Source organism: Oncorhynchus keta, chromosome 10, assembly GCF_023373465.1.
Source record: "Oncorhynchus keta strain PuntledgeMale-10-30-2019 chromosome 10, Oket_V2, whole genome shotgun sequence".
Taxonomy (NCBI): domain Eukaryota; kingdom Metazoa; phylum Chordata; class Actinopteri; order Salmoniformes; family Salmonidae; genus Oncorhynchus; species Oncorhynchus keta.
Window position 1 is genome coordinate 80,834,776 of NC_068430.1, and position 6,164 is coordinate 80,840,939.

Here is a 6,164-nt window from a genome sequence, read left to right on the forward strand (position 1 = left end):
TACAGTAAGACATGAGGAGGTATCCTATAAGACAGTAGGGTGACATACGGTAAGACATGAGGAGGTATCCTATAAGACAGTAGGGTGACATACGGTAAGACATGAAGACATAAGACAGTAGGGTACTATAAGACAGTATGACTATAAGACAGTAGGGTGACATACGGTAAGACATGAGGAGGTATCCTATAAGACAGTAGGGTGACATACGGTAAGACATGAGGAGGTATCCTATAAGACAGTAGGGTGACATACGGTAAGGTAAGACATAAGAGAGGGTGTATCCTATAAGACAGTAGGGTGACATACGGTAAGACATGAGGAGGTATCCTATAAGACAGTAGGGTGACATACGGTAAGACATGAGGAGGTATCCTATAAGACAGTAGGGTGACATACGGTAAGACATGAGGAGGTATCCTATAAGACAGTAGGGTGACATACGGTAAGACATGAGGAGGTATCCTATAAGACAGTAGGGTGACATACGGTAAGACATGAGGAGGTATCCTATAAGACAGTAGGGTGACATACGGTAAGACATGAGGAGGTATCCTATAAGACAGTAGGGTGACATACGGTAAGACATGAGGAGGTATCCTATAAGACAGTAGGGTGACATGAGGAGGTATCCTATAAGACAGTAGGGTGACATGCAGTAAGACATGAGGAGGTATCCTATAAGACAGTAGGGTGACATACGGTAAGACATGAGGAGGTATCCTATAAGACAGTAGGGTGACATGCAGTAAGACATGAGGAGGTATCCTATAAGACAGTAGGGTGACATACGGTAAGACATGAGGAGGTATCCTATAAGATAGTAGGGTGACATGCAGTAAGACATGAGGAGGTATCCTATAAGACAGTAGGGTGACATACGGTAAGACATGAGGAGGTATCCTATAAGACAGTAGGGTGACATACGGTAAGACATGAGGAGGTATCCTATAAGACAGTAGGGTGACATACGGTAAGACATGAGGAGGTATCCTATAAGACAGTAGGGTGACATACGGTAAGACATGAGGAGGTATCCTATAAGACAGTAGGGTGACATACGGTAAGGTATGAGGAGGTATCCTATAAGACAGGAGGTATCCTATAAGACAGTAGGGTGACATACGGTAAGACATGAGGAGGTATCCTATAAGACAGTAGGGTGACATACGGTAAGACATGAGGAGGTATCCTATAAGACAGTAGGGTGACATACGGTAAGACATGAGGAGGTATCCTATAAGACAGTAGGGTGACATACGGTAAGACATGAGGAGGTATCCTATAAGACAGTAGGGTGACATGAGGAGGTATCCTATAAGACAGTAGGGTGACATACGGTAAGACATGAGGAGGTATCCTATAAGACAGTAGGGTGACATACGGTAAGACATGAGGAGGTATCCTATAAGACAGTAGGGTGACATACGGTAAGACATGAGGAGGTATCCTATAAGACAGTAGGGTGACATACGGTAAGGTATGAGGAGGTATCCTATAAGACAGTAGGGTGACATGCAGTAAGACATGAGGAGGTATCCTATAAGACAGTAGGGTGACATACGGTAAGACATGAGGAGGTATCCTATAAGACAGTAGGGTGACATGCAGTAAGACATGAGGAGGTATCCTATAAGACAGTAGGGTGACATGCGGTAAGACATGAGGAGGTATCCTATAAGACAGTAGGGTGACATGCAGTAAGACATGAGGAGGTATCCTATAAGACAGTAGGGTGACATGCGGTAAGGTATGAGGAGGTATCCTATAAGACAGTAGGGTGACATGCAGTAAGACATGAGGAGGTATCCTATAAGACAGTAGGGTGACATACGGTAAGACATGAGGAGGTATCCTATAAGACAGTAGGGTGACATACGGTAAGACATGAGGAGGTATCCTATAAGACAGTAGGGTGACATACGGTAAGACATGAGGAGGTATCCTATAAGACAGTAGGGTGACATACGGTAAGACATGAGGAGGTATCCTATAAGACAGTAGGGTGACATACGGTAAGACATGAGGAGGTATCCTATAAGACAGTAGGGTGACATACGGTAAGACATGAGGAGGTATCCTATAAGACAGTAGGGTGACATACGGTAAGACATGAGGATCCTATAAGACAGTAGGGTGACATAAGACAGTAGACATGAGGAGGTATCCCTATACAGACAGTAGGGTGACATATAAGACATGAGGAGGTATCCTATAAGACAGTAGGGTGACATACGGTAAGACATGAGGAGGTATCCTATAAGACAGTAGGGTGACATACGGTAAGACATGAGGAGGTATCCTATAAGACAGTAGGGTGACATACGGTAAGACATGAGGAGGTATCCTATAAGACAGTAGGGTGACATACAGTAAGACATTGACAGGAGGTATCCTATAAGACAGTAGGGTGACATGCGGTAAGACATGAGGAGGTATCCTATAAGACAGTAGGGTGACATACGGTAAGACATGAGGAGGTATCCTATAAGACAGTAGGGTGACATACAGTAAGACATGAGGAGGTATCCTATAAGACAGTAGGGTGACATACGGTAAGACATGAGGAGGTATCCTATAAGACAGTAGGGTGACATACGGTAAGACATGAGGAGGTATCCTATAAGACAGTAGGGTGACATACGGTAAGACATGAGGAGGTATCCTATAAGACAGTAGGGTGACATACGGTAAGACATGAGGAGGTATCCTATAAGACAGTAGGGTGACATACGGTAAGACATGAGGAGGTATCCTATAAGACAGTAGGGTGACATACGGTAAGACATGAGGAGGTATCCTATAAGACAGTAGGGTGACATACGGTAAGACATGAGGAGGTATCCTATAAGACAGTAGGGTGACATACGGTAAGACATGAGGAGGTATCCTATAAGACAGTAGGGTGACATACGGTAAGACATGAGGAGGTATCCTATAAGACAGTAGGGTGACATGCGGTAAGACATGAGGAGGTATCCTATAAGACAGTAGGGTGACATACGGTAAGACATGAGGAGGTATCCTATAAGACAGTAGGGTGACATACAGTAAGACATGAGGAGGTATCCTATAAGACAGTAGGGTGACATACGGTAAGACATGAGGAGGTATCCTATAAGACAGTAGGGTGACATGCAGTAAGACATGAGGAGGTATCCTATAAGACAGTAGGGTGACATACGGTAAGACATGAGGAGGTATCCTATAAGACAGTAGGGTGACATACGGTAAGACATGAGGAGGTATCCTATAAGACAGTAGGGTGACATACGGTAAGACATGAGGAGGTATCCTATAAGACAGTAGGGTGACATGCGGTAAGACATGAGGAGGTATCCTATAAGACAGTAGGGTGACATACGGTAAGACATGAGGAGGTATCCTATAAGACAGTAGGGTGACATGCAGTAAGACATGAGGAGGTATCCTATAAGACAGTAGGGTGACATACGGTAAGACATGAGGAGGTATCCTATAAGACAGTAGGGTGACATACGGTAAGACATGAGGAGGTATCCTATAAGACAGTAGGGTGACATACGGTAAGTAAGTATCCTATAAGACAGAGGGTGTATCCTATAAGACAGTAGGGTGACATACGGTAAGACATGAGGAGGTATCCTATAAGACAGTAGGGTGACATACGGTAAGACATGAGGAGGTATCCTATAAGTATCCTATAAGACAGTAGGGTGACGGTAAGACATGAGGAGGTATCCTATAAGACAGTAGGGAGACATACAGTAAGACATGAGGAGGTATCCTATAAGACAGTAGGGTGACATACGGTAAGACATGAGGAGGTATCCTATAAGAGTAGTAGACATGGGTATCCTATGACATAGGGTGCAGTAAGACATGAGGAGGTATCCTATAAGACAGTAGGGTGACATACGGTAAGGTATGAGGAGGTATCCTATAAGACAGTAGGGTGACATACGGTAAGGTATCCTATGAGGAGGTATCCTATAAGACAGTAGGGTGACATAAGACGGTAAGACATGAGGAGGTATCCTATAAGACAGTAGGGTGACATACGGTAAGACATGAGGAGGTATCCTATAAGACAGTAGGGTGACATACGGTAAGACATGAGGAGGTATCCTATAAGACAGTAGGGTGACATACGGTAAGACATGAGGAGGTATCCTATAAGACAGTAGGGTGACATATCCTATAAGGTAAGACATGAGGAGGTATCCTATAAGACAGTAGGGTGACATACGGTAAGGTACAGTAAGACATGAGGAGGTATCCTATAAGACAGTAGGGTGACATACGGTAAGGTATCCTATAAGACATAGGGTGACATACGGTATCCTATAAGACAGTAGGGTGACATACGGTAAGACATGAGGAGGTATCCTATAAGACAGTATCCTATAAGAGGACATAAGGTATGAGGTATCCTATAAGACAGTAGGGTGACATGAGGAGGTATCCTATAAGACAGTAGGGTGACATACGGTAAGACATGAGGAGGTATCCTATAAGACAGTAGGTATCCTATAAGGGTGACATACGGTAAGACATGAGGAGGTATCCTATAAGACAGTAGGGTGACATACGGTAAGACATGAGGAGGTATCCTATAAGACAGTAGGGTGACATACGGTAAGACATGAGGAGGTATCCTATAAGACAGTAGGGTGACATACGGTAAGACATGAGGAGGTATCCTATAAGACAGACATAGGGTGACATACGGTAAGACATGAGGAGGTATCCTATAAGACAGTAGGGTGACATACGGTAAGACATGAGGAGGTATCCTATAAGACAGTAGGGTGGTAAGACATGAGGTATCCTATAAGACAGTAGTGGTAAGACATGAGGAGGTATCCTATAAGACAGTAGGGTGACATACGGTAAGACATGAGGAGGTATCCTATAAGACAGTAGGGTGACATACGGTAAGGTGACATGAGGAGGTATCCTATAAGACAGTAGGGTGACATAGGGTGACGGTAAGACATGAGGAGGTATCCTATAAGACAGTAGGGTGACATACGGTAAGACATGAGGAGGTATCCTATAAGACAGTAGGGTGACATGACAGTAAGACATGAGGAGAGGTATCCTATAAGACAGTAGGGTGATCCTATAAGACAGTAGAGGTATCCTATAAGACAGTAGGGTGACATGAGGAGGTATCCTATAAGACAGTAGGGTGACATACGGTAAGACATGAGGAGGTATCCTATAAGACAGTAGGGTGACATACGGTAAGACATGAGGAGGTATCCTATAAGACAGTAGGGTGACATGCGGTAAGGTATGAGGAGGTATCCTATAAGACAGTAGGGTGACATACGGTAAGACATGAGGAGGTATCCTATAAGACAGTAGGGTGACATACGGTAAGACATGAGGAGGTATCCTATAAGACAGTAGGGTGACATACGGTAAGACATGAGGAGGTATCCTATAAGACAGTAGGGTGACATACGGTAAGACATGAGGAGGTATCCTATAAGACAGTAGGGTGACATACGGTAAGACATGAGGAGGTATCCTATAAGACTACGGTAAGACATAAGTATCCTATAAGTATACGGTAAGACATGAGGAGGTATCCTATAAGACAGTAGGGTGACATGAGGAGGTATCCTATAAGACAGTAGGGTGACATACGGTAAGACATGAGGAGGTATCCTATAAGACAGTAGGGTGACATACGGTAAGACATGAGGAGGTATCCTATAAGACAGTAGGGTGACATACGGTAAGACATGAGGAGGTATCCTATAAGACAGTAGGGTGACATACGGTAAGACATGAGGAGGTATCCTATAAGACAGTAGGGTGACATACGGTAAGACATGAGGAGGTATCCTATAAGACAGTAGGGTGACATACGGTAAGACATGAGGAGGTATCCTATAAGACAGTAGGGTGACATACGGTAAGACATGAGGAGGTATCCTATAAGACAGTAGGGTGACATATCCTATAAGACAGTAAGACATGAGGAGGTATCCTATAAGACAGTAGGGTGACAAGTAAGGCAGTATCCTATAATGACGGTAAGACATGAGGAGGTATCCTATAAGACAGTAGGGTGACATAAGACGGTAAGACATGAGGAGGTATCCTATAAGACAGTAGGGTGACATACGGTAAGACATGAGGAGGTATCCTATAAGACAGTAGGGTGACAT

The 6,164-nt window shown here is 43.9% G+C and overlaps 1 long non-coding RNA gene across 12 annotated transcripts in view; it reads left to right on the plus strand.

Moving 5' to 3' along the window:
- LOC127932521 (uncharacterized) overlaps nt 1–5,923 on the plus strand; it is a 7,636-nt gene extending 1,713 nt beyond the window's left edge. For 3 of the 12 annotated variants that reach the window (XR_008145794.1, XR_008145795.1, XR_008145803.1), the window contains exons 3-6: nt 1,706–1,760; nt 2,391–3,245; nt 3,336–3,470; nt 5,576–5,923. This is a non-coding gene — a long non-coding RNA (uncharacterized LOC127932521). Of the gene's footprint in view, nt 1–550; nt 809–1,232; nt 1,581–1,670; nt 2,110–2,390; nt 3,246–3,290; nt 3,471–3,869; nt 3,950–5,575 lie in introns of those variants that run through there. The other 9 variants (XR_008145796.1, XR_008145799.1, XR_008145802.1 and 6 more) reach the window with 8 other exon arrangements.
- Nucleotides 5,924–6,164: the final 241 nt, after the last annotated feature.